The 20,112-nt window shown below is 47.8% G+C and overlaps 1 protein-coding gene across 4 annotated transcripts in view; it reads left to right on the top strand.

The window, feature by feature from the left end:
• Positions 1 to 20,112, top strand: part of LOC146832901 (breast cancer anti-estrogen resistance protein 3 homolog) — a 169,768-nt gene that overhangs the window by 22,911 nt on the left and 126,745 nt on the right. The window contains exon 1 of one of the 4 annotated variants that reach the window (XM_085600342.1): positions 8,494 to 8,602. The exons of 2 other annotated variants lie outside the window; for them this stretch is intronic. The gene's annotated coding sequence lies outside the window, so the exon portion shown is untranslated. Of the gene's footprint in view, positions 1 to 8,493; positions 8,603 to 9,010; positions 9,205 to 20,112 lie in introns of those variants that run through there. One more of the 4 variants, XM_085600346.1, reaches the window with a different exon arrangement.

The following is a 20,112-nucleotide window of genomic DNA, read 5'->3' as shown; positions in this document are numbered from 1 at the left end:
TTTGAGATATACTCGCCATTACGAATCAGCCACAAATTCAACTAACAATCAACGATATATTTTTTCACCAATATTATTCGAACAGCCAGCCGTTTGCACTTAAAAGCACTCGCGCCAAGACCGATCACAATCACAATCTTTTCCCCTTCACCTAGCCGCCCCATTTTTTCGCTCGATATTCACCAAAATAGTCCAATTCATTTTAACCTTCACTTCTTTTTTAAATTAAGGTAGTAGCTCCAAATTAATTCATGGGACAGAATTTCATGATTATTTGCTCCCTCCAACTATTTAGAAAAACCACTGTTTTCTCTCTTCTAATTAGGTACAGATAAACGAACTGACCTCTCTAATTAAACTAGTGGGAGATTCTCACTAGATAAGGAGCCATAATGCGTCCTCCTTGCATTGGTCCTGATGAAAGCCTATAGATTACGACAGTAGGCTGAAACATGTCGACCTTTGACCTTTAATCTTTTTAGTACGGTAGACCAGTAACTCGGTCTTCCTCCGCACTTGAATTTTTCTTTTACCTTTCTCTGATCAAGATCTCCAGAATAAAATTGCTTTTGATACAATGATCCAGAGATTTTAACTCACTTGACATGGACCTTCTCACACCTCTTGAACCTTCATGTCTGGACGCTACTGTCTAACCAGATGGTCTTCCTCCGGGTGGAGGTCAGCATACACACAAAAAAAGACCCAATGATGATGCTGTACTATTACACATAAGCGGTAACCCAGTTCATGCCGCTGCCATACCTGTGTATAGTTATGAGGGTTCTTTTATGAAGGAACCAAGAACGTAAAAGACCCTGGATATACAGGACAAGTGGTCCACTCCCCTTTGATTTTTTTGGATCCAACTGATGTAATCTAAACAGGGGAAAATCCATTGTAGTGTTCTCATGATGTGGAAGGTGCTTTTTGTTACCATCTTGTTCCCTTTTTCAAATGAGTGTGGAGTTCATAATCATTCTTAAACTCTTTACTTTAACCTCTACATAAGGCCTCACCTTAATGCCAACCTCTAAAGCGCCCCAACAAGACCCCATTCCAATGCTGCACTACTGCAGCCAGTAGCACCCTAAACCATTCACAGCCTGCACGACCTCAGTAGTGTGGCCCCACACCATGCACAGCCTGCAACAATATATCCCTATTCGTAACCTGACCCTACAGTGCCATGCATTAAGTACCAATCATGGGATCCTTACTCCCTCAACACCACTTCCATGAGCCCCCTGCCATGTTGGCCGCCTGCAGTGAGTCCTTCGTACCCAATCTGTGCCTGAATGGGTTCCCGGGGATATCCTAGAGTACCCTAATGGCCGCCTGCATTACTCCAGTTGTGCGCCCCACAGCTACGCCCATTATGTGCTGGGATTATTGACCTATACCATGGTCACATCTTCACACTTTAGATGTGACACTACCATGGCTCAGCATTCACAAATTCACAGTGACTCTGTCACAGGCCCAGCCTTCCCACATTCATTGTGACACTGCCATGAGCCCTTTTATAGGCCCAGGAATTGTACTTTTGCTTTGGCACAGGCCCAGCGTTCACTGTGACCCGGCCATGGGCCAGCAAACATGCATGCTGTGTGCACTGCCATGGTCTCAAATGAGATGGTCACACATTCACTGACACTGTCATAGCCCCAGCATTCACACATCAATTGTAGCACTGCTAAGGGTCTAGCTTTCACAAATTCACAGTGACACATTCACAGGCCCAGCATTCACACATTCAGTGTGACATGGTTGCGGGCCCACCTTTCACACACTCACTGTGACACTGGCAAAGCCCACCCTTCATTTCACACATTCGCTATAACACTTTGACAGGTCCATCATTCGCACATGTACTGTGTCAAGATTTCTACCTTTGGACTTTGTCTTTTTATAGAGCTCAGAATCCTCAAGCAGGACAATCCTGAAGGTGTATCCGATAAAGTCGCTTCAAAATCAGACACCTTTCCGCAAGGTCCCACTGACATTCTGGTTGTCTTGGAAGCCCAAACATTGTCCCAACATTTCAGCTTCTGGAACAGCTTCTCTTGGTCACTTCTAAGGTCCCATGACCTCAGGGGCAGCTCTTAGGGGCCAGGACTCACTCCAGAAGAGGCCACCATTAGGGTCCAGTTAAGTTCTGGTTGCTACTATTCATCTGGAAAAAGGTCAATTGCAGCTTGTTATGACCCTATATGAGTTTAGCCAACTGACCCTTGGAGTTCACTTCTAGCCCTGGGCACAAGTGTGACCAGGTCCAGCCCTTCGGGTCTCCACACAGGTCTCAAACAGCAGGCCCAGATCTATTTTGCAGGACCAAAGAGTGTTCTGATGAGCTGTGGTTGAGGTGCCACTTTTGTATGACCTACTAGCCAGTGGGTGGAGGTGACTCCTTGACACGTCCTAAACAATGGGTGAGAGGTTCCCAAGGCCAAACCTTCCCAGCACATCCTGTTGGCCTTACTGCAGACTATCCCACAGTGCACTAATGGGAGGCAAATCAAACATGGCAGACCTTTCTCCCCCTAAAGTGAGCTTGTGTGCCAACCAGGAATGTGTTATGGGAAATTAACCCCTCAACTACACCAAACTCGTTATGGGACCAGCTACCCTACCCACTGGGCTTGTGCCAACCTGGCCACCAAGGTCCCACGGAACAAACGGCTACTCTTGCCCAGGACTACTTTTATTCTTAACTATGACTGGAGAGGCCTCTCCCTGTACCCCTTCAAGTTAATAATGTTCCTGAACCCAATGGCACATAATAATACATACCAATAGTAAATTATTGCATGGACCACTTTTAAATACTAGGCATCTGGCTACAATGCCTGCTTAAGAATTACTTATTTAATATTAAAAAGTAGGGTTCTTTGCTGTCCAAAAGGGTAATTGACTGGTTCTCCTAATGGTTTAACAACTGCAGGACTCAGGATACAGACGTAGGACTAAAGCCACATTTCCTTTGTCTGCTCAGTGGATGGCACAACGTGTTGCAGTGAAAGGGTGACATTTAACTTTCCCCATGCCGTTGGTGTATATCCTGCACCATGTCCTTACAGGGAAGTTACATATGCCAGTTGGGGATTTGTCAGTCTTACCATGTTTTAGGTGTCAGAGCACATACACCGGGGCCTGGATAGAAGTGCTCCAGTGTGCAGAGTTAAAAAACAGCAACACCAGTCAGAAAACAATGGTTGTGACCACACAAAAGAGGCACTTTCTCACACCTGTGCCAGAGTCATGGGGAAAGTTTGTTATAAAGTCTTCAGCAGTGTCACATTTAATGTGTGGCTGCTGGGCCAGGGCAGCGTCACAGTCAATGCGTGAATGCTATTCTTGTGAATGTGACACAGTCAATTTTTTAATGTGGGCCTTTGGTAGAGCCATGATGGAGGTGTGAAGGCTGGACCTGTGACAGTGTGACACTTTATGTGTGGCTGCTGGACCTATCATCGTCAATGAATGTGTGACAGCGGTGCCTCTGACAATGTCATAGCGAATGTGTGAATGCTGGGCCTGCGACAGTATCACCGTGAATGTGTAGGGGGTGGCCTTGTGAATGTGTCAAAGTGAATTTGCGAATGCTGGCCCATTGGCAGTGTCACAATTGATGTGTGAATGCTGTGGTGACCATGACAGCATCAATTAATGTGTGAATGCTGGGCCCATGCCAGTGTCACAGTGAATATCTGAGAACTGGGCGCGGGGCTGTGCCACAGTGAATGTCTGAATGTTGATCATGCGGCGTTGTCACAATGGTTGTGTGAAAGCTGGGCCCATGGCAGTGTCTGTATGGATGTCTGAATGGTAGGCCTGTGGCCGTTTTACAAAGAATGTGTCAATATTGGTCCGTCGCAGTATCTTGATAGGTGTGTCAATCCTGCGCCCGTGGCAGTGTCACGGAGTATGCGTGAATGATGGGCCATGGAAGAGTCAGAGTTATTCTGTGAATGCTGGAAACATAGCAGTGTCACAGTGAATCCATGAATGCTGTTGCAGTCGGCCTGAAGTCGCACTTAAGTCCCAGTGAACAGTGACAACTGATTGTCGCTTTATCTTTTCTTTGTGTTTTTTGCCTTATATCTTTAAACAGTCCTATCTCTGGCTCCCCTTATTGGATTTTTTGTTGCTTTTGATGTCATTTTGCTCATTGGAGTGTTCTCCATTTCTCTAAATTGACTGTAGGATTTGTATTGTGTTTTTACTTTTTTTACTGTTTTGTTACTGTTAACTACTTTAGTTATAGCCCGTCTGTTCTGTGCCATGGCTACCAGGGTTTGAGCCCAGGTTTAAATGATTGAAACTGTGTTTCACCCTGACAAGTTTGCCGAAGACTCACATCCTTCCTAATGAATAACCCGCTGTCTCACAACAGTGTTAGCATCGAACATCCAGCAACTGGCACTGCACCTCAAGAGCTCCCCTCCACAGGTGCTGTAGCCCACAGGGGCTAGAGCCAGTGTGAGGAGGACCCTATGAGGAAGCATGCCCCCTTGGGTGGGTAGTGACTTTCGTCCTCTAAAGAGACAGGATCCACAGACTTTCGAAGACTTTTTCTTTTTGGGGCAATTGTCTGGGGCATTCTTTGTATTGCAGTTGGGAAAGGGTATTCAGGGCCGGCTTTAGTGCTGGTGGCGCCCGGTGCGACTATCATTTTTGACGCCCACCACGCCCAATGACCTCCTCCTCAGATTCTCTCACTACCACCAGGCAAAACTGTCCCTCATCTCCAATCATAAGTTATTGCTAAAAAATTGTGCCCCCCCTGAGGACAGCGCCCCCTCCAAAGGTCAGCGCCCAGTGCGGCCGCACCGGTCGCACTGCCCTAAAGCCGGCCCTGAGGGTATTCCTCCTTGTGAGAAAGTTAACATTCACACATTCATCTTGACTCTGACATGGGCCTAGCAGCCAACAGAAAGCAATGGGGCCTCTGGGCCACCGTCCTCTATATCTAACGAGAGAGTCCTCTATATCCAGTGTGAGAGAGCAGCAGAGCCTGAGATGGCCCGATTGTCTCTTAAGCGACCCACGAGGAAGGCCACTGACTCCAATTATGGTAGGGCTGGGGCAGAGTCAATCCCATACCGGGCCTAGTTTGTGTTTTTCTGCCTAGCATCACAACGCCTGATCTATGCTGCAGAGGTGTGGGAGCCTCGTGGAATACACATTATTTCAAATGAGTCTCAGTCTAAGGCAGGGCCCAGGCACCGCCACGAAACAGCCCCACCCCTTCAACCCATAACACTCCCTGGAGTGCATTCCCGGAGGTGGGGGCTGTTTAGACACGTCGGTGTCCGCCCGGTGCAAACCCTCATGGAGCCCAGTCCAGGCAGAGGCGGTAACACGGGCTCCGGAATAAATCAGGAGCGGGGGCTCCTCCATGTATATTGCAGGGGGGCTCCTTCAACTTTCGTTAAGCCACTGAGTCCAGGACGACCGACGACCTCTTGAAGCTGTAAGAGGGACCCGCAGCTACAGACGCGTCACACAGCTTCCTCTGAGCGCTGCTGTGTGCTTGTAAATTCACAGCCTCAGGGCGCTATACAATGCTCTTAGACACTGTATTTTACAGCTAAATAAATACCCCACATGTTTGTCTCTAATAAAAATAAATCTGCACTTTTAAATCCTTAGGCGCAAAATGTATACTACTATTCCCTAGCCACGTCCCTCTCACCAATTCTCCGCCTCTAGATGCAGTGCGCCTCTCTCCCCTCGCCTCTAATACCTGCCCTCTACACTAACTTAGGGGCATATTATCAAGACAGGGGATAAAATTATCGCTGTTTTAGCGGCAGAAAACTGCCGCTAAAATGGTTAATATGCCGCTGACCGCGGCCCCCGCAGGGGGCCACTACAGCGGTCGGCGCCCTAGTGCCACTGGGGCACCGGTCACCCCTCCCCACCCCCTCCCAAGGGGAGGGGGCGGGGACGCCGACCAGTGTCCCCCTCCTCGTGCTGGCCGGAAGTGACGCGCAAGCGCGTCACTTCCCGGCCCCTGTAGGGAAGGGGAGGCTATTTAGCCTTCCCCCACCCTCCTGGCGACCTCTTTGTCGCCCACCAACAGATAAAGTATCAGCGTGTGGGTATCAGACATCTGCTCTCCAGCAGCACCGTGCCCTGGGAGCACGTGTGTTGCCCATACTCTGAGGCCTACCCATAAGGGGGCCGAGTAGCAAAAAACAAGTAAATAGGTTTCATAGGCGGGCCTCTGGCCTTACAGCTCGGTGAAATCACCATCATTTAGAGATAGGTCCAGGTAAAAATAGGGCATTCCTTAATGTCCGGAGGACCACTGCGGCTGGTGGTATCCCCCAGCGGAATCACTGGTCGCGTACCGCAGCTGCAGGAAACTGGGAACCTGGTTTACGGACACTTTTACCTCGCTTAGGGGACGCGGCCAGCCAACACATGGTGCTGCCGTCCCAATAACTGGGGTGCCAGCGGGGCAAACACAAGGGGACATTATGTCAATAGAACATTTGTCACGCCCAGGGTGTCACTAAAACTCTACTTCAACGGAGCAGGAATTTGGCACCGCTGGGAATGCTCTGGGTTTGCGGGGGGGCACCCCCCTGCCACCCTCCACTGGGGAGCATGATGGGAGGGGCGAAGTAGGACTTAGTCAATCCTCATTGCTTGAACTTTACAGACAGCGCGCACTGCTTAAACCAGACAGATTCCCGAAGCTGGTATGCCTAGGGGGTTTCATCACTGAGGGATCTGTAGGGGCATAATTCCCATAAGGAATAAGGGATAGTGGGCAGGGGCAAGAGTTGCCCCTTGCCCATGGTCACGCGCTGTCAGCTAGGAGCACTCCTGTGCTCCAGGTTTAGCACACAGAGGGGACTTTCCAAAGGTTGAGCGAAACCCTTCTCGCCATAATAGCCAAGGCAGGCAGGCGGATGGGGGAGTGGCACCTAGCAAGTGGGCTGCTGTCCCAGAGATGGGCACGCAGGTTCAGGCACACCCGTTGCGGAGGGCGGCAGCTAGGTGAGATCATCAAATTGATGGGGCTTTGCGAGCCTAGATGTCGGCATCCTCCCGCCTAGATTTGTGAAGAGGTGTAACTTTACCGCAGGGGGGCGAATAGTTCTTGGCACACTTCTCAGGGTCCTTTATTTCAGCAGACCCTATCCGACCCAGGACAGCGTCTAGGGCTTTGGGGACGTAGATGGGGCCATCTACAACACCAGGAGCTATAGCTCACTGGTAAGTCTTGTGCCTGAGGTTGTAAAGGATCTCACAGGACAAGGGTTGAGTCCCGCCAGCCCTGTCAAAGTGTCATACGGTGGCAACATTTCAAACTCTCCTTTCTGCAGGGATGGTTCCTTCCAGCTAGTTGCAGGAAGCCCTAGACAGGAGAGGTTGCAGGTAAGACTATAGCGGGTTGGTGGGGGGCCCTGGTTGCGACGGTGAGCCGCCTCCAGGGCTGTGGCGGAGTTACAGGGCGATCTGGAAGCAGGCCGGTACAAAGGGTACCTCTGCGCGGCAACATGGGGGGTGCCTGAGCCAAAACCGAGGAGCCTCATGGGAGGATCCCGGAAGCCGTGTCGGCGCCCCACTAGTCCTGCGGGTGGTTGTGGGCCTGAACAACCGGGGGTTTGCTAAGCGACGCTCCGCCCCGAGAGGGGGGGCGTGAGCAGAAGTTACCAACGGCACGTGATCGTAGAAAGAATCACATGGATGGCAGCAACGGCGGGTATTGTTCCCGCGCTGCCCGGCTCATCAGGCGGGCAGGCGACCCAGTTGGTTGCCTGCCCTTGGATCGCCCGTAAAATAACCCACACATTACATATTCTGGATTATGTAATAAACCTGCAGCAATTTTACCCAACTCAACAGTCTGTGTGTGTGTTATTTGGGTGTGCAATTTGGGGTAGGGGGGACAGAGGGGTGCCCCTGGGGGTACTATGCTCTATGGAATTTCAATTGAAGCTCAGGTTAGATGTCCTTCACATCTAACATGGGCTTCAATTGGAATTCCATAGAGCATATTATCAAGCCCATTATCGCCTATCTTGATAATATGCCCCTATATGCTGTCTTTTACCACTACCTTCAATGATGCGGCGTTATAGCCAGATCTGCCAACTTTGGCACTGAGAAACAAGCTCGAGTCTCGGCGCCGGCTCACGAGCTTGTGATTCTGGGTAAATTAATTAACCTTTCCGTGCTACAAAAAATAATCTTACCATGTGCTCATGTAATGCGGTCCAATGCGCTACATAAAACTGCAAAACGAAATTAAAAAAACCTCCTAGTTGTATTCCCACCCTCCGTGGGCCACCCGTAACTTTTGCCTCTATTCCCTGTTTCTAGGTGCTATTGCGAACCCCTAGCCTTGTCTCGAACCCTGCGCCCCTGCCTAAGGACGCGCCGACTCACTGCCTGGCAGCTGCAGTGCTCCGGTGCCCTGGCAGCCGCACCCCGGCCAGGAAACCAGGAATGCCATTAATGGTTAACATTCCAGGGGAAGCTCCGCCGGAGCACAGGTGAGCGCGGGAGGGGCTTCCGGGGAGCGCCCAGGGGCCGTGCCACCCGCGGCCGCGGACAGGACCCCGTGCAGGCGAGGAGAGGGGTGAGTACTGGCCGAGAGGTCAGAAGGGTTGGGGTCAGACTATGAGACAAGGGCAGGGGGAGTGGGGGTCGATGAGACGAGGGCTCGAGGCCCTCTGTGAAAACATGTCGCATAGCACGGGAAGGCCAGGGGTGTCATGTGAGCACTAATGGGTAGGATGGGAGTGCCATGGTTAACAGCTGTGAGGAGGAACCTGTGAAAACTGGTAACAAATCCCAGCGTTCTAGAGACCCCATGTGGACATTCGATGGTTATTACCAAACGATGGCGCTTGGTTAGAAGATGGCGGTGGGGAGGTGTGGGTGCGAGTGTGGGGGTTGGACTCAACTGTGCGGTGCCGTTGGGACTAGCCAGGAGGGGGGCGGAGCTGAAAGAAGCGACACTTACATTGAAAGAGGGAGAGTGTAAGTTCTGAGGAGACGGGCTGACACTGAGTGCGGTGGCAGTCCGTGGGGCGAGACTCCCTCCCAGGTAGAGCTTCAGAGAGTGAGACGCACATGGAGTAATACGGTGCCCTGGGGAGAGAGACTCACCGCCAAGGAGTGAGACAGCACTTCGAGCAGTGAAACTCTGAGCTCACAAGGGAGACCCTGCTTCAGTGAGTGAGTACCCCTCAATGAGTGACATTTTGCTTGAAGGTCTGAGACTTGCACCCGGTTAGTGAGGCTGTCCTCTAAGTAAGGGGTATGATTCACCCCCGCTGAGTGAGTCCCGGCACCGAGAGGTCAGATCAGCGCCAATGAAGGGAGGCTTCTACAAAAGGTGACTCTCACACAGTGAGTGATATAGTGCTTCGAGGACGGAGACTGACACCCAGTGAATGTGACTGCCCTTCAAGGAATGAAACTGATAATATGAGTTGTCTTGTTAAACAGTACCGGGTAACCTTAACAGAAGTGGAAGAAGCTATCAGTCAAAGTGTTGGAGGCAAGGCGCCAGGGCACGATGGAAGCAAAGCGCCAGGGTCCGTGGGAGGCAAGGCGCCAGGGCACGATGGAGGCAAAGCGCCAGGGTCCGTGGGAGGCAAGGCGCCAGGGCACGATGGAAGCAAAGCGCCAGGGCCCGCGGGAGGCAAGGCGCCAGGGCACAATGGAAGCAAGGCGCCAGGGCACAATGGAGGCAAGGCGCCAGGGCACGATGGAAGCAAAGCGCCAGGGCACGATGGAGGCAAGGCGCCAGGGCACGATGGAGGCAAGGCGTCAGGGCCCGATGGAGGCAAGGCCCCAGGGCACAATGGAAGCAAAGCGCCAGGGCCCGTTGGAGGCAAGGCGCCAGGGCATGGTGGAAGCAAAGCGTCACGGCCCGCGAGAGGCAAGGCGCCAGGGCACGATGGAAGCAAGGCGCCAGGGCCCGATGGAGGCAAGGCGTCAGGGCACGATGGAGGCAAGGCGCCAGGGCACGATGGAAGCAAAGTGCCAGGGCCCGTTGAAGGCAAGGCGCCAGGGTCCGATGGAGGCAAGGCGTCAGGGCCCGTTGGAGGCAAGGCGCCAGGACACGATGGAAACAAAGCGCCAGGGCACGATGGAAACAAAGCGCCAGATATGATGAAAGTAATATCATTTTTTGGGCGCCACTACTTACAAATGTTTTTAATAATTTTGTATACTCCCCACTTCCTGTTTCATGGGGCACATCCATTATTGTGCTCATTTCTTAAGAAAGGCGACAGATCCGCTCCAAGCTCCTATCTCCCTATTTCTTTATTTGATACTACTGTTCAAATTTTGGGGAGAACAATTTGAAACAGGATTAGAGAATAGGTTGATGATGAGTCTGTGCTACACCCTTGTCGGCAAAGTATGAAGTATTTAGCAGTGTCTCAATCTGAACCTGATTTTAGGTAACTAGACGGTTGTTAAAAAATCTCTTTATTTAGCATTTATGGACCTCTGACCAGCCTTCGATTGTGTAAATCGAACAAAACTGTGGTCATTGCTTCTAGGTCGTGGCTTGGATATTGTTTTAGTCCATTTTTTGGCATATTTACACAACGATATGAGGGCAAGGGTCCGTATCAGTCTGCAAGGCGAGGTATCTGGAGATGTAGGTATACACTGGGGAGCAGGACAAGGTTGCGTATTGGCTTCCCTTTTATTTATCCTTCATATAATTGAGGTTTATCTGTTTTTAGTGCAGTCAACCCAAGATGTACCAAGAATTTAGGGGAACCCACTACTGACGTTATTATATGCCATACGCAGTGCCCAGGGCACGCACTCCCAGGGCCCTACATCATCCATTGCATGCTTTTGTGGACTTCATGGCCTCACTCAATGTGCAGACACATTTTACAAAACCTCATATTATGTCTTGTAGACGGAAGGGTATTCCTATGGAATTATGTCGAATGGCTCTAGCATTTGAGCCACACCGACACCAGTATCTTCCTATATCTCAGTGTGATTTTTTCAGCTCAATGGTCTTGGTCGGCTTATACTGCACTGAAATTTGGAATGGCTAATGGTTTTTCGTGCAGCCTCCCCCAACCTGAGGGGGGTGTCTCCCTTTAAGCCTCTCCTTCGAATTTACAAGGCACAATGCGTACCCATTACCATGTATGGTGCCGAGGTTTGGGGTTTTTCAAATTGCAAGGCTTTACAGTGTGATGCAAAATAAATTCTGCAGAACACTTTTGTCTGTTCCCATTTCTGCCTCACACTATAGTTGTCACATAGAGCTCAGTCTTCCTCATTTAGCTGATGGTATCAGGGCTCGCCCTGTTCTGCTGTGGCTTTCAATTCGGAGGAATGCTGAGGCCGGGTTAACACAAAACATTATTTGGGATTGTCCTTCTCTGGATAAGGGTTTACGTATTCCCTGGCTGGCCTATATGAAAGCTGAATACTGTAAAATTGGAATAGAATCTGCTTTCACTGAGCCACCATCTTGTGTTGACATAGCACATGCACTTTATGACCATGAAGAATCACAATGTTCAAGGGATATGGCAGTGAAGCCAAATGTGTCTGCATAGATTGGATTATATGAACTTGATTGTCCTCCTGATTGTCTTTGGTACGCACGGAGCAGATGGGAACGATCTTTGCTATTCCGTTTTAGATGGGAAACAGCCTTTACCAAGAAGGCTTTTCTACGCGTTACGTTTACAACGGTACACTTACCTCGTAAACGTCTTTACAACGCGTATTGCTTCCACGACCGTCTTTACCACGCAAGTAACGTCTTAACGGAACGTCTTCTTCCTCATCCGATTCAGTCCTTTTTTAGTGTCGGCGAAGACGTGAGAAAAAGGCAAAAAAAAAGAAAATAGGGGGCTTGGGGGGGGGGGGGGGGTCTCCCCCCCAAAAAAAATGCGTGGTAAAGGAATAATCGAGGTAAAGGATATGCGTAGAAAATCATTCCGTTGTAACGCATGCGTGGTAAAGGCATGCGTTGCAACGGAATGCGTAGTAACGACATATATTTGTTTTAGATCAGACACGATGAAATACCTGTTGTGCTTCCCCCAGGGCTTTGTTCTAATTTGGAGGCTCTATCCATGTCCCTGTGATACCGCTTCAGGCCAATCAATGCTCCATTTTACTTTCTTCTGCAAATTGTTTGTAAGGTGTACAGGACTGTTTTTGATTCCAGTTTCAAAGTATTGGTCAATGTAGGCCCGTCCTCAGACTTTTAATGACCCTACCTAATGCTGAAATTGTTTTGTCTGTTGGGCCTTTCTTTAAAATCTGCTGTGCGAGCTCGTAGGGCTATGCCGTCTTAAAATATTTTTTTATGTTTTAACTTTTTAACTATGTTCTATTTTGATGGATTGTATTTTGATGTAATATTGTGATGTGCTTTTATGGATTTTATTATACTTCAGAATAAAGCTTTTATTGATTGTTTGATACTATGAATGAGTCTGTTCTCCATAGAGGGAGCTTGGCGAGTGCATTGAGGGTTGTGGTGAACACATGGAGGATGCTAAGGGTGCAATACAGGGAGTGTGGAGTGTGCCAAGGGGTGGTAGGTAGCACATACAGAGGTATGGAGAGTGTGGTGTGGAAGGAGAACAATTACATGCACAGACAGCTCAGTGTGGAGAGTGTGAGTGAGGTGAGCGTTATAAGCTCACTCATGACTGTGGTTGAGGCTGTGGCGAGTGAGCTCAGTTCATTGAGGGATGTGATGCAGTGTTATTGTTTTGGAAGCAGTGCATGGTGTGGTGAATGTGGTGTGGACAGTGAGGATCATGTTGAGTGTGCAGCAAGGCACGTTTTGAAGAGCGCACAGCATGCTTCAAAGTCATATAGCTGGGTAAGCATTTTGCCTCTAAACTACACATCAATATCCTCCCACAATCTACATATCAATGATGAGATTGGATTGGGGTAACAAGGAGAGTGGGGGGAGCTTGATGAGAGGGGGAAGCAGCACACAAGGGAGAGTCCAGGAAAATTCATGCTCTGTCATGGAGTGTTAAAAGAAAAATGAGTTCCCTGCTATGCAGCCATGGATGGAGATACGGGTCATACAGACAAAGGGATGGTAAAGAGGCCAGGCTCCAGGGGCGGGCCAGGCAGAAGAAGAGACAGGAAAGCCAATGAATACGAAGCAAGCAAATGAGATTGACAAGAATGCCAACCAATGGTAAGCGATTGGCTGACCTAAAGCCCACTCTTGGCATTGTACACAAAGTACATAATAGGTCTTCAACAACGGACAGGTAAAAGCTGTCTGAAAGCAAGACCTAAAAAGCCATGACCTTTGGCACACATATCATAGACATAAGGCTCTTTACTGGTCCATAAGAGGACCCAGCTAGGAACTATATAATCCGTTTTGCAGACCACTATCCAATATATTCGACTGTACACATTACAAAACCCAACCAAATACAATGTTATAAAATGAATGTACTAATAGGCACTTATAATTATGATATAATGACCCTTTTGTGTCCGGTCAGCAAGAATTGCAGAACCGTGAAAAAAACCAAGTTTACAAAAATGTTATGTGTTTTGAGAGCTTATAAATGGTGGGGACGCGCTATACAGACGCACATAACAAAACAACGTTATGTGACATCAGTCGTGAGTAGTAGAGGCAGCTGTATGGAGATTGCAGTGATGATTTTAGAGGGTGGGATAAATAGTGAGTATAACGAGGGGAGTGGTGAGCACAGCGCATGCTTTCACACAACGTACTGGATATTGGATATTGCCCTTTTCTGAGTTTAAAATGATTTAAGTAAAATAACATACCAAGTTATAAAAACATATAGAAAAGTGAACTCTTATCTATAATGGACATATGCATCTAAAAAATATTACATCTATGCAGTTAAACAGGGCCATTCAATTTTAATTTCTAAAAATTAAAATAAGCCTATAATAATGAAGATAATTTGGATACCTATAATAACATTTGATGTAACTCAATGGAAAAAAAAGGGGGAGCACAAGGAAAATCTGAGTGTCAATAAATACATATAGAAAAAAACAGGAGTACGTGAGTAATGCATTATTACATGTATAGAAAAATACATCATGTCGATCAAATAATAGTACCTGTTATATACAGCGAGTAAAATAACCAAGAGAAGATTTCAAGAATAAATTATATAATTAAAGGAGGTTTTAGAACCTCTTCTGTAGCTTTTGAAGTTGACACCATCCCTGATTAAGATCTGAACAAATAATAAGTAAAGACATGTTATATACACATGTTGAGGATTGACATTAGCCAGATCGACTCCATTCTTACGTCAGATGCAGTTCCACTATGCTGTATAAGATTTTTTGGTGAGTTTCCTTCCAATTTGTTGTAATCAGTGGGACGTGTCCGGACTGGGGAACAAAAACCAGCCCTAACAAAAATGCTCAAACCATCCCGCTCCCTTTGTTTTCTCACACAGTCTCTTTCCACCCATCCGTTCTCTCTATCCTTCTCTCCTCTGTGTCTTCTCCCACTCTAATCTCTTTCTCTCTACCTTGCCCCTGCCTCCCTCTCTTTATTTCCTTCCTAAAGCCTCCCTGTACCAGCTGCAGTTGTTCTTGGGGAGCTGAGGAAAATGGTGGAGGCAGCAGAAGCGACCCTGGGTTTCAAAATCAGCCTCCAAGGGTCCCATCCCACAGAGGAAATGCCCGGTGGAATATAAAGCCTGATGTTGGAATGCAATTGCTAAGAATTTATCTGCTAATCTAGCTTTTTTGGAACTGAAAGAAAACACTAGTTTTAACCCCTTCCCTGCTCATGACGGAACCACTCCGTCATGAGCAACAGGCGCCGTGTGCTCATGACGGAGTGGTTCCGTCATGCTGCGGCCGTTGGCGGCCGCTCCGCCCACGCGGCGCTGATTTCCCGCCTGTGCGGGCTATTAGCGCGAGTGGGCGGAGTCGTGACGGAACCACTCCGTCATGAGCACAGCGCGCCCGTGGCTCATGACGGAGTGGTTCCATCACGAGCATGGCGGCGCCGCGCTGCCCCCAAACCCCCCCAGCGCCGCGGCAAAATTCGTGCCGCGGCGAAGGGGTTAAAACCTTATTAATTAAGTTCCAGACTTGAACCCAAAACAAATATATTAATGGGCACTTATAAATCACGTGTAACAAATTTGCTTCAACACAAGAGCATGGCCAACTAACTTCACTCAGCAACTTGCTAGATTTATTTCCCAGATCTGAAGTCAGATATAGTATTCTGTAAAAAAATATATATATGTTTGTGTTGTGTTGGCTGCACATGATGTGAAATGAATCCTTGGCCATCTAGAATCCCAAGTCTGAAGTGGCCACACCATATGCAAAGCATTTCCCATTGAGGTTTAATATTAGCTTTATCTCTAATATTTTCTGAATCCATTAATAGGATATAAATCAAAGAAGCCTTTGGCGGTTGTGAATTTTCCTTGAATAAAACATAAATATTACGGGGCCAATTCACAAACTGCATTCTGTAATATATTTATTAGTAGTAGTACTACAGGAGTATTGTTAAAGTATGTATTTCTTATTGTACCATAAAGTTGGGTAAAGAATGCTTTCTCAGAGAACATAAATGTTAATTTAGCTGCAAACGTTAACAGAAGGAGTGGGATATTGATATTTTTTTAGGGGAAATATGCAGTACTTCCTAAAAAAAAAAAAAGGAAAAATCATAAATCTCGCCAAGACAACCCGTGTGACGTAACCAAATTGTGTATACTAAATAAACAAAACCAAGATTGTCCGAGGGAAAAAGCAGAATGATTTATATTCAAGTTAGGAAACTTTACATCAACATAATTTTTAAATCACTTAAGTTGTGTAAGAGAAACTTTGCCTTTTCTGATTTTTAAATTTTTTTTAAAAGGGATTTATCAACAGTCTTAAAGAAGGACCTGGGTTAATAAATTGGTAACATGGCTAGTGTATAAATAACAATAGGAAAGAGGAGCATCTTAATGGTATCATGCGGTCTCCACCAAAACAACCATATAGGAGGCCACCTCAATGCCAAGTCACTTGTCTTGTATTGAATATCCTGAGGGTTAAAGTTTATTGTTTCTTTGATTGATTTAGAAAAACAAATAGCTAAGACCTTCATTTTCTCAGTGCTCCGAATCAAACTATAATCTCCAATCATGGAATGAAGACACACTTTATTAAATGGTAAGATTTCTGATTTATCCACGTTTAATTTATAGCCAGGATCACTGGAAACTGAAACCATTTCACAAAAAAATCTGGCTTTGTAATAGATGGTTGAGATACACATAACAAGATATCTTCAGCATTTGGAGATCGTTTTAATTAACTGTTGTGAAAAAAGCCCTTTCTAGTCTTATTTTGTTTAATCTTCTATAAAAGTGGCTTTAAGGCTAGGATAAATAGAAGTGGAGATAGTTGGCGTCCCATTTTTGTACTCCTTCTTAGAGTGAAGTATGGAGACAGTAAGCCATTAACAAAAACTGAAGCTTTTTAGAGTCACATAAGTGTGATATTTTCCTCAAAGTTTTGGTCCAATATTGTCCCACTTTAGAGTCTGAAAAATGTATTCCCAACCCACCTGGTCAAACTCTTTTTCTCCTTCAAGTGCATCATGGGGTAAATATATGAGAGGACTAACTTATAGTCAAAAAGGATCTGGCATTATCTGATTAAAGTCTCCCCTTAATGAAACTTGACTGCTCGGGTTTAATCAGATTAGCAGAAGCACCTCAAATCTCAGAGCTAACAATTTAGCATATAACTTTCAATTCAAGTAAATCAGCAAACTTTGGCAGATTCGACAGCAAATCATCTCTTTGCCTTCTCTATGAATTACACAAATCATCACAGCAAGAAAGGAACCCCTTGACTTATTGTCCAGAATAAAGCAGATCTTGCCCCTTGAGATGGCGGCGAGGTCAGTGAATGGTTTCACTTCTTCTGCTGCAGTTGGTCTCACACCAGAAGGGGTTGGTGAGTGCGGCGCATGGTTTCATGGTCTGTGCCGAAGGGGGTCTCCTTGCAGAGGTTCAGTGTGTCAGGGATGAACTATGTGCAGAGAAGGGTTTCACACCTTGTACTGCAGTAGGTCTCCAACCTCCACCCGAAGGGGGTAAGGGGCATGTAGTTAGAAGTGAATGTAGTTAGTGGTATGATAAATTCAGGGAAGGTGTTGGTGAGTAAAGTGAGGGGTGTGTGCAGCGAGGGATTTGGTAAGTGCAGTGGGTGTGAATGTACTTGAGGGCGTGGTAAGTTCAGTGAGGGGTGTGGTGGGGTGAGTGAAGGAAGTGGTGAGTAGCTAGAGGTGTTGACAGTTCAGTGAGGGGTATGTGGAGTGTAGTTTGAGGTGTGGTAAGTACAGTGAATGTGTAGTGATAAGGGAGTGCTCCTAAGGATATGGTAAGTTTAGTGAGGTGGTGTGTGGTGTCTGAAGCAAGTGGTGAGAGTAGCCAAAGGTGTGGTAAGTTCAATGCAGGGTGTGGTAAGTGAAGTAAGGGGTGTAGTAAGTGCAGTGGCATGTACTGGAACATGAGTGTAGTCAGGGGTGTGGTGCACCTGTGTTCCCCTGGGGTTACTCAGATTGGTTCACACTCTCTCTTGCCCCCTGAGGGGGATTTTGAGTGTTCTGAATGTTTTCTAATCCTCTGCTGTTAACCAGTTCTTCCTATGCCCCCCACCCTTCCTCGGAGCGAGAGAAAATGGTGGTTCTCACGTGTTCAGACAGGTTTCCATTGGTATTTCTCAGACTGAATGACAAATATAAAGAAAATCCAGGAAATGTCACTGAAATGCCAAGATTGTGAAAAGATCCCAGATGACTCTTTTTGAAAACAGAAAGTGCTCATTGCATGATGGTTGCATGCTCTGCGTGTGCAGGTGTCATGCATACGTTCTTTACACGGTGCTGTACATGGGCAGGTACTGCTAGGTACTTGGTACCTTCGCTTGTTAAAATGTGCCCGGGAGCGCTACCCACACTTTTCAGCAAGCGCGCGGTTCTAATAACAGTAGAGAATGGTAGAGCTCAGCAGCAGTGGGATTGTGAGTGTCAGACCCCATTCAGGAGGCCACGAGGGCTAATGTGCCACAACCGTGGTGGTTGAGGCCTTCTACCGCTGCTGTCCCGAGCCTGTCCTACTATGTTTCTGCAAACTGGGCCAAGTACAACCCTTTCTGCCTTTGACTCTCAGTAGTAGCGAGGGTGTGCAGTCCTAGGCTTCTCAGGGATGTTAGTGTGGGGGTATTCAGGCTCATCAATCAACTCCACTCCCCATCACCACAAGATCAGTGTATAGCCCAATGCTTCTGTTTGTATAAAAACAAGTACATTGCTACACAGAAATCAAGAATTCTACTAAACATACAATAATGCAAGGATACGAGATTAACAGGTGTGAGTCTTTATGCTTCCAGGGTTTTTGTGGCTAGCTCAGCTACCCCTCCACCTGCCCCTCATAGCAGGGAGTTTACACAAGTGGCACATAGCAGTCTTCGTGGGAGCTTTAATACAGTCAGCCACGCTTCGCTTAGAGGGTCGCGCCGGAAGCGAGGCTTCTGTCGGCCCTGCATCCGGGTGGTTGGCTGTAGATCTCTGCTCATGGCGCATCTCTCTCTGGTGAGTACTTCTTGCTTCTTCTTGAGTGCGACGACAACACGTTCGCAGGTGATTGTTCTTTGGCGCAGGGGTCACCAGGTGCTATGTTCATCACGCAGTGCCTTGAGGTGACTACCTCAATTCTTCACAAGGCACATCAGAAGCCCCTTACAGATCACATGGTCTGCAGGACTGGTCCAGACCCAAGGGCAGCCCACTTGTGAGGCACGCATTTCTCATCCCGCGTTTGGTTGGGCCTACCACTCGGGCACACAGCTCCAGGGGCCATGCTATCTCTGACCGGAATAAATGAAGATCACTCAGCCTGGTCCAGCAGCGCTGCGATTCCTTTGGTGCATCAGCTTAGTAAGTCTCGGGTGGATGGACCCTAGGCCAGGGTCAGTTACGGCAGCCCACAATCAACTCCTTCTACATAGGTGGCGCCTCCTTCTCATGCTCACAGGCAGGATGTCTTGGCACCTAGGACAGTCCAGTCATTTCTCCTTCAGATCTGACTCCAGGTGATGCTCCCTTGCCTCTGAGGAGTTGGCTGTCAGGGATACACCAACCCCTGGTTGCCTCGTGGTCCGTGAGCGCTCTGAGGAGTATCCCCTCCTTTGCAGAATAAACCGCAAGAAAGAAAACCTATTGGTCTCGGGCTCCCATCTTTATAATGATTTCACAGACAAAGTGTGTGTATTCCAGATCTGCTTCCTTGGAACTAGTTTGGGTCAGTTTCTCTTTAATGTGCCTTGACTATGCCACCTTCCAGGCCTGGCATTTGCCTGCAATGATGCTCTGTGCAGCAGGACAGTCTCCAGGTGGTGTGCTCACCAGAAAAGTACAAAGAGGTGTGAGTAGACTGACACAGCTATTTACAAACCTTTGTTACAAAGATCAGGAAGAGAAATAATTATCTGGGCCCTTTCAAATGGCTCCTTCCTGTCCCAGCACACACTGCAGGCCTCACCCTCCACCCCTTACCATCTAACTAACGGCAGATGCAGTCAGTCACTTACAGCCCAATATATAAGAAGGCGCTCCAGCACTTATAAAGCAAGCCGGTCTCCTTCTGCATCATCATAGCGTCTGGTTTTCCCCTCCTATCCAGGAGATGCCAGCAATACACCTATGCTCTCTTGGGACAGCAACCTCTCCTCCAACTTATACTCTGGTCAGGGCTGTGGGCTTCCAAAACGGAGCCCGTGGGCCTGTATCACTCATGTACGGCACACTGTCAATCCTAGCATACATGCACATGTATAACGCATGGGATGTCGGCGTTAAGGATTCCACGTTCGTTGTGAGCAGCTCAACTTTAGATGAATGGGCCTGTAAGCGTGCATTCCAGCCTCACATGTAAAATGGCCTGTCACTAGAATTCGCCAATCCTGGTATGCTGCCACCCTCCCGCTCCATGGATGAAACCTCGACAGGGATGGCTGTCCTCAGTCACTTAGAGTGTGTGCTACACGTCCTGCGTGGACCTCTGCCACATGCTT

The sequence above is a fragment of the Triturus cristatus genome, chromosome 4_2, assembly GCF_964204655.1.
Source record: "Triturus cristatus chromosome 4_2, aTriCri1.1, whole genome shotgun sequence".
In the NCBI taxonomy this organism is placed as follows: domain Eukaryota; kingdom Metazoa; phylum Chordata; class Amphibia; order Caudata; family Salamandridae; genus Triturus; species Triturus cristatus.
The sequence above is the reverse complement of the archived record's forward strand: the minus strand, read 5'-3'. Positions and strand labels throughout refer to the sequence as shown.